The 15,195-nt window shown below is 40.0% G+C and overlaps 1 protein-coding gene across 3 annotated transcripts in view; it reads left to right on the top strand.

Annotated features, from left to right (window-relative positions):
• The window catches only part of SMPX (small muscle protein X-linked), a 39,878-nt gene extending 24,967 nt beyond the window's left edge, over window positions 1-14,911 (top strand). For all 3 annotated transcript variants that reach the window (XM_033052284.2, XM_033052285.2, XM_033052282.2), the window contains exon 5: window positions 13,887-14,911. The gene's annotated coding sequence lies outside the window, so the exon portion shown is untranslated. The remainder of the gene's footprint in view (window positions 1-13,886) is intronic.
• Window positions 14,912-15,195: the final 284 nt, after the last annotated feature.

Here is a 15,195-nt window from a genome sequence, read left to right as displayed (position 1 = left end):
AAGGTAATGTGAAGAATTGAGCATATTCTGTATGGACCAGATGTCAGAATACACAGTTTTCTAATGCAGTCAGTAACATGTCAAATTAAATTAACAGCCTGTATATGATATTTTGGCTTCACGCTTTTCCATCTCTGAGGAGATCCTCTGGGTTAGGTGCAAGACGGCTGTCAAATTTCCCAAGCTGATTAAGAACTCTCACTTTTCCACGGTAAAGGATCCATAAAATCTAGGATGAGACTTAAATATGCAGAAGAACCTTCAGAGAATGTGGGTTATGGAAAAACTCTGTTGGGTTTTGAGTTGGCAATCATTTTCTTACCACCCTTTCCTTTTCCTCCATTTTACTGTATTTTTCAATATATTTTGCTTCTACAAAGTGCTAAGAATTTCAGGAAAAGTATTTGCAAAGTTCACAGAGACCACTAAGCCTGGATTTAAATGTATTGAAAATAACATCTGTGAGTATATTTGCAGGGATGTGAGCATTGTCTCTTTTTATTGCACGTGCCAGAGTTGTATTGAAAGAAAACAGGTGGATGATTGGTGCCACGGTTAATCACAGCTCTGTGCTGTGATATTATTTGTAGGCATATCAGATGTACACTATATTTATAGGGAACAACACTCACTCATACATTATGAATTCTGTGAGAAGAAGCCATATGACCAGGAGAAAGTAGCATTTTTAGAAACTGTAACTAGCACAGAGAATCGAATATGGGTTATTTGCAGTACAGACTGGGTGAGGTGGCAGCAGAGGGAGGCAGGATTCATGACGAATAAATTGGATATTGCTGCCCAAATAGAGATAGCTGAGATTTCTATTTTCTTTCTTGGAAAGGAAGTATCTTCAAGATCACAGAACTTGCTGCTGATGCATTGAGAGCAAAGAAATCAGTGTGAGAGAGCTTAGGGATAGGGATTGCTGCAGGTTCAGCAGCACTTTGCTGGCCCCAGCACCCCGTGCTGCCCATCCTTGCTCCTGCAGTGCAGCTGAACTGAGGAGCCACCTGGCTCCACACCAACCTCACAGCTGAGAAATAACCTGCCCTGCCTTCAGAGCCCAGCAAGGACCACCAAATGTCACTGCAGCTCTCAGTAACACACAACAGCGTGTGCTGCTCTCACAGAGCTTCAGACTGTCCAAGAGCCCATGATATCCCTGAGAAGTCCTGAGAGAGCTGAAATTACAGCAGAGCTATGTTCCTCTCCTGAGGCTTCCAAAAACACACAGATCCTGGCAAAGCCTTTGCTAGGCTATAGGATGTTTCTGAAGTGGATTCTCTTTGTAACTTTAATTGCAGTTTAGTTTTGAGGTGGGGAGCACATCAGGCAGCAGCAGGGGAGCATCTGCAGGATGATCCCTCCTCCCCAGGGTGGCAGGTCAAGGGGCAGCAGCTCTCTTCAAAAAGGGTCTGTAGAGGTTACACTGCTGCATTTTTTCCCTTTAACTCCAATAGCAGAAGCAGGTAGGTTGTGCTGCTGCCTTTCTGTGTTTCCCTGGCTACCACAGAAATGTGGTTGTTTTACTTTCCCCAGCCTCTTCTCAATAATGATGCAAAGGAACAGTGTGTCCTTCAGCTGCTTCAACAATCTGAAGTGCTAAAAATGCAAAAGACTCTTTTCTGACAGTCTTTTGTCTTCTCCTGCTTCTGGGTTTGCCATTAATAAAGACTATTTTTTTCACAAGCACTAGTTTTCAAATGATGTGGTTTTGTCAACTCTATTGATATAATGATTTAGTACAGAACACTGGCTAAAGGGTTAGTGGTGAATCTAGTTTATTTACACTGTTGATTGTTGGTAGGATGTAGGTTTGGAATTTTTATATTTTTGGAGGGGAAGGAAGGGGAAATAACTGTTACAGTGAGATAAACCCCAGTCAGAACATATCAGTAAATACTGCATGGTGGCAGTAACTCTTCAGGAAAACTAGAGGGCAAGCTTCTAAAGTACTTTGAGCTCTGTAAACCTGCAATTAGGTTCCTCAGCTTCCCAAAGAAATGCTAAGTGCCTCACTCCTAGGGGGTTGCATGTTTAATCAGCTAAACGCTTTCAAAATACTGCCCTGGGAGGGCTCAGGAAGCCTGCTGCATAAAAATAATAGTCCTTGTTATAGATGAATTCTGTAACAGTCATTGCTGTGTGTCAGCAGTCATGCAGCTCCTACTGTAAGTCTGCTGGTTATTATACCCAATATAACTGAGCTGTCTTTTTCCTATCCCTCCATTTGTCTCAAATTTTCTTGGCATGAATTGTGTCTTATTGTGTACTAGAAATCACTGTGGGCCAAATAGGGTTTAATTGTTATTGTTATTATTATTGTTATATGTGTGAGCACTGCTTAGCATCTACACAGGGCTTGGCTTCTGACCCATTCATAAAAACAATTTTTTTTACTTCCCATGGGTCGGTCTTTGAGTCTGGGAAAACTGGGTGTACAGCTCATTTTTAGAGCTTGTAGTTGTCAAAATGATTCTTGAAGGGCAGCATTGAAGTGTTTGGCATCACACACCTGAAGGAAGGTGCAGATCAATGCAGCAGGAGGCAGAGATGAGGCAGAGGCAGTGGAACCAGTTTGGGAATGCCAAGTTTATGTCATACTGCAGATCCAGGCCCTCCCCTCAGCTTAACCACAAGGGAGCAGGAATAGCAGGGGTTAAACCATGCTATTTACAGTTTAAAAAATAGGATATTTCACCTCTGATTTGGGTACAGTTTAAAAAATAGGATATTTCACCTCTGATTTGGGAAGCTATGTCCCAATAATGCAGCTTCTGACTGTTGGGAGTGTTGATCAGGGATTAGGGTTATTGAGTCTGTCAGACCTGAAATTGCTGACCCTTGGAAGCCCCCAAAGCCACAGAGCAGCACCAGCCCCCTGGGCAGCTGCTGGGATAAAAAGCTGGCCAGATCACTCATGCTCAGTGTTCCATGTTGCATCAGGAGAATTGCTGAAAGCAAAATGTTTCCATAAAAAGTTATATTTTCAAATCACAAAACTTTCCCAGTGGAGAAATGTTCCATCAGAAAAATGTTGGACCATTTTGACTCTTGGCATACTCTTAGGTACAAAAACTCATTGCATTTTAAACAAATTTCAGCAGTCTCAGCCCATGCCAACTCTCAAGCAACAAATCAAGCAAACTTGTCCTTTTCTCCAGTAATTATCCAACCTGATAATTCTCCTGTCATTTCACCCTTTTGCTTCACTGAAGGAAGAAAGGGCGTGTTTGCAGTACACCAAGATGCTGTTTGCTTCTATTTTCATTGCCCTGGAACTTGAATTTAATAAAAAGTCATGATAGAAATATATACATAATTTTAATCCCAAAGTAAGCATATACAAACAACCCCAAAAATCAATTACCTTCAGGATACACATGAACAGACTTTGTTTTCTAATACCTTTTTTTTTTTTTCTTAGTAATTTCTAAAATCAACATTAAATGTGCCTGTTTTTCAGGGGCAAACATAAGACAACAATCTGCCTTGCCAAAGTTTGAACACGTGGCTTTTGAATGTCTAACCAGTCAACACCCAGTGCTTAGACCTTTCTTCTCAACCATTAAAGCTTTATTAAAATGGAAAGTATTTGCAATAAAAAAAGAGTAGCAGAGCTAGGATACTGGACAATACGTGAATTCTTATGGGTAGTGAAATAAAAATCTTCAGACAATATTAACGTCTGATAGGAAGTGAAAAATGAGGCAGTATGGAAGCTAAGTGTGAGTGTTTATGTGTTTGTCATTGCACATGAATTAACATACTGTACAGTCTGCCTTACATTGTGTTGCCTGAATTTTATGATTCATAACAATTTTCTTCATACCATCTCATAGCTACAAAATTATGCATGGTTACAAAACAAGCACAGCAATGCTGAATCATCTTTTCTACATACCAGTGAGTCTCTGGAGTAGCCTACCTCACTTTAAATATAGGGGAAAGAAAACTTGATATCTTAATATTTGAATATGAATAATCACTATTAGGCTTCGTGTTCAGTCTTGACTGATTAACTGATGCTTATGTGAGTCATTTATCAACTCAATATTATTTTAATATGTGCTTTTTATCATTGAGTTCCTCAATGTTTTTGAAAAAGAAAAAGCCATTGACTCCACAGAAGTCAGCTGTCAACAGAGATCAATGGCACTTTAGAAATGCCATTAGTGAGGGACTCCACAGGAATCAGCAGCGTGCCAAATATTTCACTTTCCACAGTCTTTGTCCCTGCAGCTCTACCATCCCTGACAAAAAAAAATTCTTAACCTTTTGCTTACCATTTTTGAATTTAAAAATGAGAAGCAATATTTAAACCCTTCCCTGCATGTGAAAACCATGCAGACATGAAGCAGTGTTGCTTAGCACTGGGCGTGTGTCTCTGGAGAAAGTGCTTTTCAGGAGTTTAAATGGCAGCCAGCATGACAATAGCAAAAGGCATGAGCATTCAGGTGTGAAATCATAGAACCTTTCCAGCAGCAGCATTTTGCTGTGTGATAGGAGGCATTTGGATTTGTGAGAATGTTTCATACATAATTTTGGGTCAAGCTTTAATATTTCATTGGAGAGCCAGCTCAAATGAAGTGCCAGTGTCAAAGAAGTCCAAGGCAGTGCCTTCCTCCAGAATCTCTTTTGTGCAAAACAACTCGAAAATCATTGCTCATAATTTAATTATGTAGCACAGTTGTACATTCTAGAGTTCATGTGGCATGAGGCAGCACAATCTTGAGGGTGATAGCCCACCCTTACAGTGGCTTTTTTTGCACTGTTTGAGGGACTGCAATAAGACTGCTGGAAGGATTCACCTGGAAGTGTCTTTACCCTACCATAAAAATGTCAGTAAAAAATAACATCATCTTTCTCCAAATTTCAGCCTCCCCAAATCAAATATTTTTCTAGCAAAACAAAATTGGGTGGCCTGAAATTTTCCCAGACAAGCACAGAGTATCTGGGGATTTTCAATTTCCTGAGAATGAATCCAAATTTTTGCAACTAAATCAGGCACTTTTGCCAAGAAGCTTTGATTTATTAGATTTCCAGCTTTCTGTCCACCCCAAACAAATTTCTAAGTACTTGCTACAGCTGTTGTTTAGCAACTTCAAGCCCGTGATGCTGTGGGTCTGGTGCAGACACAAGCCATTGAGATCATCATGAAATGTGACAATCCAAGCTACTGGAGGATTTGCAAGGCCGGGAGATGCCTCAGCAAACATCCTCATCCTCCCTCTGTGCCAGGCACAGCTGCTGCTGTTGGGTCTCTGTGCTGGGCTGGGGCTTGGGAGGTGCAAAATGGCTTTGGTCCCCCTGATGGTGCTCCCATCCTACTTGGGATGGGAGAGGATTTGGCTTTTTGGAGCTGTAATGCTTCTGGTGGGATCCCTCCCCATCCAGCCCAAAGGCTGTGGCCCCCACACTCTCAAGTCACTTTTGAAGCAATCCAGGAATTCCATGTTTTAGCTGTGTAATAATTTGCCATGTTTGATCCAGGTTATGGATTTCAGTACCAGTAATCGTGTTCCTGCCTTTGTACTTCAGCTGCAGCCACCTCTGAGGTGTTTTCCCCACGTCATCTCTGTGGTGGGCTGCCAAGTGCTGACTGCAGGGAGCCTCTGCAGCAAGAGCACTCACCACCATATACATTTTCTCCTAGCTGGAAGCTTTGTTTTCAGAGACATGCCCTGGCTGAGAAACCTCAGTCAGGCAATTAACTCTCAGAGGGTGCATTTCATATTGCATCACCACTCTCTGTACAAGAAAGATGTCCCATTGTTTTAAATGTCACAGCTTTTTTCTTTACGTCCTCTATTAATATTTTTATTGCTTATTTTGGGGTTTTTTGTTTGTTTGTTTTTCTATATTGAATAGTTTACCAATTATTATTTTATTTATATTAGTGCTTTGTCTGGTCCCTTATAGCTCTTCATCTTGTGGACATCACAATTATCAGTCCATAAGGGCTCCTAGCAACCTCTTTTCTTTTTCCTGCTGCACCACCACCCAGGTACATTGCTACTGGCTATTTTCCACCCTGTGCCTGCAAGCAGCTGAGTGGTTTTGTTTATCATTGGAGAAATCAATAGGATTTGTTGCACCTCAAAGGAGGTAATAAACACTTTGCAGGATCAGCCATTAGGCTTTGGCTTCCTCACTGATGAATTTGCTACAATGATAATTACTGAAGTTTCACTGTCTGCTGTTATGGGGAATGAAAATTAAATACAACAAAACTGTCCAAGAAATTCCTCTCTAATCTCACCAATTTAAAGTTTTTGCTACTTAAGCTCTTTAAGTCATTTGGCTTCATTAACAGACTATTTGGGTGTACTTGCTAATGTGGTCAGGATGATACCTGACAACAGTGACCAAGCTCTTGAGTGATGCCTACACTGGAAATCAAATGCTTTTTAATGCAGAGATTGTACAGGTGAATGAGAACCACTTAACATAACCTCAGAGAACAATTTTCCCTATATTGATAAATAATTGCAAAGAATAATAATTACAGGCACACACCTGCATGGACTTGGCAGAATTTACTAAAATGCTAGAAAGGAAAAGCGTTTTTTTTTTTTTTCCCTTCAGAAGATATTAATTTAAAAGCTAGAAAGTGCTGCAGCATAGTTCTTATTAGCAGAGGTAAAAAGAGCCACTGCAGCTCCTTATCAACAACTTTAATCACAGCACAGGTATATGCTGCTTAATCTTTGCTAGCCATTATGAATCACAAATTACCTCATACAGTCCTAAACAACTGAAGATGGGTCTGCAAAATCTTTTTCTAAGGGTGACACTTTAAGTTATGAGAATTTGTAGTGAAAATGTTAATGAAAAGCAGAAAATTGAAATGAAAACTTGAATTTAATTTGAGGTGAGCATCTTTTACAGCCACTGTGCTTTAAAACCTGTACAGTCTGGAGAGAAAATGAAAATAATAGTTCCAGAGAAAGTCATTGCAGAAGTAGTAATAATACAAATAACAGAGAGTAAGCCAGAATTTATATAGAGTTTTCTTTGTAATAACATTTCAAAGTGCTCTGCATAATCAGTCCTTTAAAAGTCAGTTTCTTTATGAACTGCTCAGATATGATAAACTTCAAGATATGCTTTGCCAGCTTTAAGAAACTGTTGTTTTTATCTTTTTAGACAATGTATTTATATCAACATTTGTTGTGAATCCATTAGCTAAAAAAAACATGCTCATTAAGGTTCTACTTCATGTAAATGAGAACTGGCAGCCCAGCATGATGTTTTAGGCAGCTTTCTGATCTCTGCCAAGAAATGCCCAAACAAAAGTAAAATGATAACTGGTAAGGCTAAAGAGATGTAGAAGTTCAGAACACATTTCCATGCTCTAGAGATTGTAGTGTTTGTAACACACCACAAATGCCAAAACTCTTGAATTAATACTAGTCAAGGGGTAGGGATATGTGGTTTTTTCACTGGAAATGCTGGTATCTGAGAGGGTTTTTTCACTTTTGAAACTGCTGTTTATTGCAGCATCTTAAACTCCACATGCATTCCACTTACCAAAAAAAAAAAAAAAAAGCAGTATAATAAATTACAAGTATCATGTCTTTATGGACATTAGGTCTTTCAGACAACAAAAATTTAGAATTTTAGAATTCATGTTGATCTGAAAGACTTCTATGTGTTATCTGTCATTTTAGAGCCACTGAGTGAAATTGTGTCTCTTTTGCAAGTTCCTTTGGTGTCAAAGCTTCGTGACAGTGCAGGTAACAAGAATTTTTGATAACAGTATAACACGAGGAATGTTTCCACCTGACTTCTCCTGTCTGAAATAAAAGGCTGTGCTATGTCTGACTAGACCTGCTGTTACACAGCACTTGGCTGCACTCCTTTGTGTCTGCACTGCTGAGCTGCAAGCAGTGAAAGGGTCAAAGCTGTCCTTCCCTCCCCATGTCACACCGTCTGAACTGCGAGGTAAATTAGAGAAAGAATATATGTATGTCAAAAAGAGCATATGGCTTTCAAAAATTTCTTCATAGTGAAGATAGGAAAGTTTATTAAAAATATTCTTTTTGCATTTTGGTGGAAAATATTTTTTGCCTAGCATTCTTTATCAGATGAATTGAAAGAATAAAAATTCTGACCTTTCTCTTTTTTGTTTTGAAACCCTGCATGATTGTGTACATGCATTTCCATTTCCAGATGCTTTCTTACATATTTTTATTGACTGTAGGTAAAGGACCAAGAAAAAAGGAGTTAAAAATAATTTTTAAAAAGGTATAAATGTTTATCTTTCCAGTATTTCACAGGGACAATGCCCAGAAAATGTAAATGAGAGAAAACATATTTTAAAAGACATATGATATATGCTCAGCTATATGAGAGCTGCTGTCATTATTCTGACAGAAATATAACAAATGTGTTGAAATAATTTGTAAAAAACCATGCAGTTTAATTTTAAGTAGGATCTTTAATTTAGTCAACCAGATATTGTTGGAAAGGAGTCAAGGGATGCACTCCCTCTCCTTTGCAACTTAAAACATCTCTCTGGCATCCCATCACAGTATTAATATGTTAACCTGGAGCACATTTGACTTCCTGCTGCTCCCTCTGGCATCTCTGTGGACAGTGATCTTGATGTGATATAAATATTAAAGTAGTTGCATGGGAGAAGCTGATTGTAGCAAGTTCTGCCCATCAAAGGGAAGTGAGGGAGAGGAATTAAAGCAGATCCACTGGAACTCCAGGTTACTGTCTCCAAAAGGTCAAAGCTTTTACCAGATGTGTAGGGGAATTAGAGAGTCTAAGGAGATAGTCTGGCTTTATTTCCCCTTGACAATTCACTAGGGCAATGAAAGGAGACATGTCCCTGGATTTACCTTTTGCCCAGGTTTTCCTTCTGTAGAGCAGTGTGTTTGTAATTCCAGGCTAATTCTGCTCCAGACTCACAGACGTTCATGACCTCTGTCCCCTTCTTACCTTACTGTAACCGATACCCTTTTCATTCCCAGTGTGCTATTTGCTGGGAATGGCCAGATGTCTTTTAAATGACATAATGGGAACAAAACTCCTTCCTAGGTCTCCTAATTCCCTAAGAAGTCATTACCTTCATTTCCCACTTGCACTTTTGAAGGGGCACTTTTTAACCCTTTTAGCCAATTTTTCCGAACGGTGCGGAATTTTCTTCAAGCAGCCATACCTGCTGTCCGTGTGCAATTCACAAGGTATGTAATGAACACTTCCAGTCTGGAATCTTTAGTGTGGATTTAAATCATGATCCACAGCCTGGCTAAGCAGTACTGTGAAGACAAGGGCCAGTTCTCCCACTGTGAACTCTCTGTCTGCTCCCAAATAGAGCTCTCCTTGCTGCCTCTTTTTGAGGGTTGCATTTATGGCTGAGATAGTGGTGAGTAAGAGATCTATAAATGGGCCCTGGTGAGGAGTAAACATCATGTGGCCGTTCACTTTGGAAGCTTGTTGAGTGGGAGGCATTTACTGAACCTTGGTGCACTTGCTATAATCACTGATCTTTGAAGTGCTAATGTCTGTTTTCTCCTATGTTAAATCACTTCTTATAAAAGAGAATTTTGGGGTTAAATATATAGGGCTGGAAACTATTGAAATAAAGAAAAAAAATCTATTTGGTGCCCAGGTGATTCATGCATGGTCTTTAATTATATAATATTAGCACCAAATGTGGTCATTTTATTGCATATATGGAGATACAGCCAAAATCTGGATGGATTTCATGTTTCTTCTTCTTTCAGCTACCACACTCTCTAAGAACAGAAAACACTAATAATTGGAATCACTAGTGTTTTTTTAAAGAATAAATATTTTGTCTGCTTGCTGTTAACTAGTTGGGTGTTTTCAGTGAATAAAAAGGAGATGCAGCTTTAAAAACTGTAATTTTGAAAAAGGGAAAAAAAAAGTGAGATTTTGCAATTCATTTCTTTATTTGCATTTATTTCTGAAGTTGCATCTGTGTTGAACACCACATACATTAAATAATTTCTTATATAAAAATAGCTACTGCTTTTTTCTGTGGTCAGAATCCTCAGGGATCCAGTCTTTTTTATTCCAGAAGCTGACACTGGCATCCAACTGACTGCAATCATAGCCTTGCAGATTCTCAGTCAGGGAATGAAGAAGGTCTTGAGGGCTGAAAAACCCTCTAATTCCATGGTTCAAAGCATTCCTAAGCATGTGCTTATGTCCACCCTTAATCAGGACAGCATTTAAGCATTTGGTCTCAAGTTTATGCTTTTTTTAAATGGCTGAGGGTTGTTCAGTACAAGGTTGATTGGAGCAGTGAGGGAGTTTGGTGATAACCTGCAGCAGCTGAAAGAATCACCAGAGAACATAACTGGGAGGAATATTAATGTACCATGAGCAACCTGCTTTTGAGTTTACAGGCTCCCATTGATCTCTGGAGGAGTTTGTGCTCTAAAAATAACATGCCTTTGGGAGCTGGGACAGGGAGAATTGGAGCTGGCCAGTGGGAGGTCTGAGTGGATTAGAGCATCACAGGGAGATAATGGAGGGTCCACTGACTGCAAAGGGAGCTTAGGTAGTAATTATAAGCAACAAGAGAGCAGAGAGTATACCTGAGAGAAAGATAATACAGTTACCAGGTGTTGAAATAGCAGCACTTGCAAGCAGCATGCTTTAGACAAAATTTGAGAAAAGTGGGCTTGATTTTCCTCAGCACCTGAGCCCTAAGGAAAGATTTATCATCATGGCAATTTGATTTTTGCTTCTTTTGGATGGCATGTGGCAGGGTTCCTGGGAACTATATTTTTGGTTTTATTGCTCCTTCTGCTAACTAGCCACTCTTGTAGGCACATGGTCTCCTAGGGAGGCTGGGTTTCCTTTGGTTGGAGCTGCTGTGTCCCAGTTGTGACTGGAAGAACTGGACACAGCAGGTGTTTTGGTGGGTCCACTACCTAGTGAGAGACCTGTGTCATGGAAGGAGGGAAGAAGAGAGGTGCTTGCTTGGCTGGATGGGATACAGTGCCAGTTTGGATCTTTCAGCCCTGAGATATTAACAATGATTTCAATGGGAGATGAAGGTCAAATGTGTGGGAACTATGAGGAAACAAAGAAAGGACAAAGAGGTATTTGAAAAAATGGAGCATGTGACCAAAAGTAATCCCATAAACCAGGTTACTTCTCTTATTAGGAACACAGTAAGATAGTTTATAACGCCTTTTATAGTTTGTAAACTCACTGATGGCTCCACTGCCAGGCAAGGGCAAGAGGGACCTTGCACATGGCCCATGAATCCACCTTGGCCCTCATGATAGAGGACAGCTTCCCCTGGGACTAGCAAAGCCTCTGCCAGGCTTACAGACTGCCTGAGCCTCAAGGCCACCTCAGCAAAACATCCAGTCCAGTGCCCTGCTCAGGTCATTGCTCAGGACCATGTCAGTCAGGGTTTGAATATCTCCAAGAATGGAGTCTCCACAACTTTCCTGGGCAACCTGGACTAGTGTTTGAACACCCTGATGGTAAAAGAAGTTTTCTTTCCTATTTGGATGAAATTCTCTGTATTTCAATTTGTGCCTGTTGTCTTCTTTCCTGTCACTAGGCAATGAGGAAAACTGTCTCCGTCCTTTTTATACGCAAGGGCTTTGTACCCATCTTCCTTGTATTGCCACAATTATTGGTGGTTGATGTGCCCAGCACAGGATGGCTGTCAGGAAGTAAGGAAAGCCTAAACTACTTAAAGAAGATAAGCATGGAGCTCCCATGAAAGGCAGATGTCTCCTCCAGGGTGACATCTGCAGAAAACACAGCCTTAAATCGAAGATGCTGAGCCTGCTAGAAAAGTACAAAAAAATATAATGCAATCCTAAAACCCAGAATGCTAAATCACATCTGTCCATCATGCCACAACCTGCCCAGGGTGTTTGGAGGCAGGAGCTGTCACTGGCCTCCCTCAGCAGAAGGATCAGAAAACACTGTGATGCTGAGGACCACACTGTGCTCAGATTTGCCTGCTGTGCCCTGCACACTCTTTGTCCTGATCCCAGGCTTGAGGCCTCGTGTTCAGTCATAGCCAGCAGTGCCATTCACACACCACTTGAAAACAGCCTCCCTGTGATACTCAGGAACAGGCACAGCAGATTTTAAAAGAGAAAGGAGAATAATCCTGGATGCTGAAGCACATGGAGAGCATGTGTAGGCAGGAGGTAATTATATAGGACAGGATTACATGTGCGTGTGTATCCCAGGGAGCCATCAAATACAGCCCTAAAGTTGGATTTTGTTTTTGAGATCAGAAAGAGAAATACCTGAAATTACCTGACTGGAAGGAAATTTCAGCTGGAACAGAACAGTGCATTGCCTTATTGAGCCAGCTGAGATGGCCACATCATTTGACTGCCAATGGCCACAGAGTGCTGGCAGCACTACATGTGGTGTTATGGCCACTTCACTGTGGGCAGTGACACCCTCTCACTTTTTTCAAGACAAGTTAATTGACATTTGACTTCTTTATTTAATGGTTGCCACCACTTTCAAGCAGTTGGTGTAAGTCATGAGGGTTTCTCTTAATAGCACCTCTCTTCTCCAGGAAGGAGTTTCTCCTGGAAGCTGAGCAATCCCAGCCTTTTGATGTCCCTGTACTGTTTGCTCAAATGTGCACAGCCTGCATGCATTCAGGAGCATAAACTCTCTTCATGTGACACATAATGAGATATAGAATGTTGTCATTTTTTGTTCTGTCCTGTGACTTTTTCGGTTTTCTACGCATTTGTTCAAGGTTCTGAACTCAATAAAATTTAACAAAAGTAGACGCATTCTTCCACCTCAAATATTCATATCTTAGCTGATTAAACATATATGCTGAGAAAGTGTCTTGACCTTCTGAAAGTTAATTGCAAAGCCTGTTTTGAGGTTTTCAAGACTGAGCTATCTGGAACCACTGATATCAATAGCAACCATGGTATTTCTTAACTTCAAAGAGAACAGAAATAGGTCCTGTGCTGGACTTCAGATTAGCTGTGACTGACAAGGAAAGAGCCACTGTAGACAGGTCAACTCCCCAGACAGAAACTAAGTGCCCCACCCAACATTGCTTCAGATAAATAAATCAGTGGGATTTATGAAAAGAACACAGAAAATACTTTGCTACTCTGTCTAGAATACTGTCTTCAGTGCTGGTCAGTCATGAGAATTAAAGCAGAAATAGGAGAGAAGTGGAACTGTGACAAAAGTAGTTACAGGAAGTTACACTTCCAAAAGAAGAGAGGTTGAAAAGTCCCCAGGGCTACTCAGTTTGGATGGAGTCTCACCAGTGAATACTCTGATGGGTAGAACAGAAAAGGCAAGAAAAGAGGATAACCAAAGCAGTTTAAAAAAATAAAATGCACAGACATATATATTTATTTATCAGTAAGTAGTATTTAATGGTAAAATTAAATAGCATTTTGATTTTTATGAATTGATGGATCCCTACCCCCTGCAACATGGCCACACTGCTGAGCCACAGGGCAGGATTTGCCTCCTGTGCCTGCTGAAGCAGGGGCAGGGCTTTTCTGGGGCTGGAAGGGCTGGAGCTGCCCTGATCCCAGCTCCCACTCTGCTGGGTGGCTGGGGATGAGAGGGGCAGTGGGGTGGGGCAGAGCCCCAGCACCCTGCACCGAGGGCAAAACTCAAGGCTTTAAAGTCCTGAAATCTTGACAGAATCAGGAAGTTTCATCAGACAGAGATCTGGAGAGTAGGTGGGAATAGCTAGTGGATCACAAACATTTGTATTTGCTGAGCCTGGCTGTAAACAAGTGCTGTTAGTGAAGGAAAAATTGCAGGTGTGGGGAGTTCCTCCCCTTCACAGCTTTTCTGCATGGTCTGAAAACACCTGAGTGCACTGATCATGATTAACTTCTGGTCTTGTATTTGTTGCACAGGTCTGACAAGTGAAACTGAATGAATTCCAATGAATGGAGAAAATTTCAAATATTTTATATATTTGTATGAAGACTATGAACTTCCCAACTCTTCAATACCCCACAGGAAGTATCTTCTTTGTACATTTATATCAATGCTTTCTTGTTGTCCATTTTGTCTAACATAGGGAAGTAGTGCTGAAATAAAACAGAACAAAGCAGCTAGCAATGGATGTGTGTATGTACAGGAATGATTTTGACCTGAGAATGGGGAGTAGTGCAATTCGAAGTTTGAGCAAAAGTAGAAAAAACTTTTTAAAAAAGACATCATTATTTTCAATTAATTTGGTTTCTTTCTTTTTGAAAAATGTCAATGTGTACAAAAGAATTTTTAAATGACTTCACAAAATGCAGAATAGATGAGGAATATAATATCTTATGTCCTGTTGTGAGTTCCTAGTTATGGAAGAGGAATTATGTATAATGTGTAATAAAGGAAATGAAAATAATAAAAGCAATGGTCTTTATGGTGAGTTGAGCTAAATTCTTCTTTTGTTGCAGAGACAAAGTGTTTCTTTTCCTCCAGAATCCAAAATGCACTTCTGTTCTGCTACTTATGCATCACCTTTATACAGTGAATATACAAGATGGGAGGTAGCTGGCAGAAAACCTGCAACCTTTATTCAAATAAAGTCATCCAGCCTTGATGGAACATGTTCATGAATATAGCTTGAAGGATCATTATCTTCAAAAGTGCAAATCAAAAGGGAACACTGGGATATGGATGCTGGGCTAAGTAATGTATGATCACAGCACCTCTTACATGGAGTGATTAATGCTTTGTGCTTGGTTTATATGGACTGTACATAAAAGAAGACTGTTTGATGCATATTCTATTTTTGGAAATGAGATCTTGTTAGAGAAATTTAATACACTGTGTCTCCTTGCTCTCTTTTATGTTACTTACTGTAAAAGGATATGAGGAGCTTTTTAAATAATATTCTTCTAATGCTGATTGAAACTATTCTACATACTCTAAAACTCTCTGCCTGGCTCTTGTTTATTCAAATAAAATAAAGATAATTATTCTGGTTAGAAAACAGATTTCAAGTTGACTGTTACTTACAATGACATCCATTTAATTCTTGTTTGCTCCATCAGATAATACAAGAGCTAACTGAAATTATTTTTGAATTTTAAGTTTCCATATATTTGCATTACTTTGTACAGGAAATTAGAAGGGAACTGTACTCTCTGCACCTCAATTAAAATGACATTGTTACATTTTTTACTTTCAATATGCAATATCGACATTCCTTATTATCCTGCT

Source organism: Catharus ustulatus, chromosome 2, assembly GCF_009819885.2.
Source record: "Catharus ustulatus isolate bCatUst1 chromosome 2, bCatUst1.pri.v2, whole genome shotgun sequence".
NCBI classification, from domain to species: domain Eukaryota; kingdom Metazoa; phylum Chordata; class Aves; order Passeriformes; family Turdidae; genus Catharus; species Catharus ustulatus.
The sequence above is the reverse complement of the archived record's forward strand: the minus strand, read 5'-3'. Positions and strand labels throughout refer to the sequence as shown.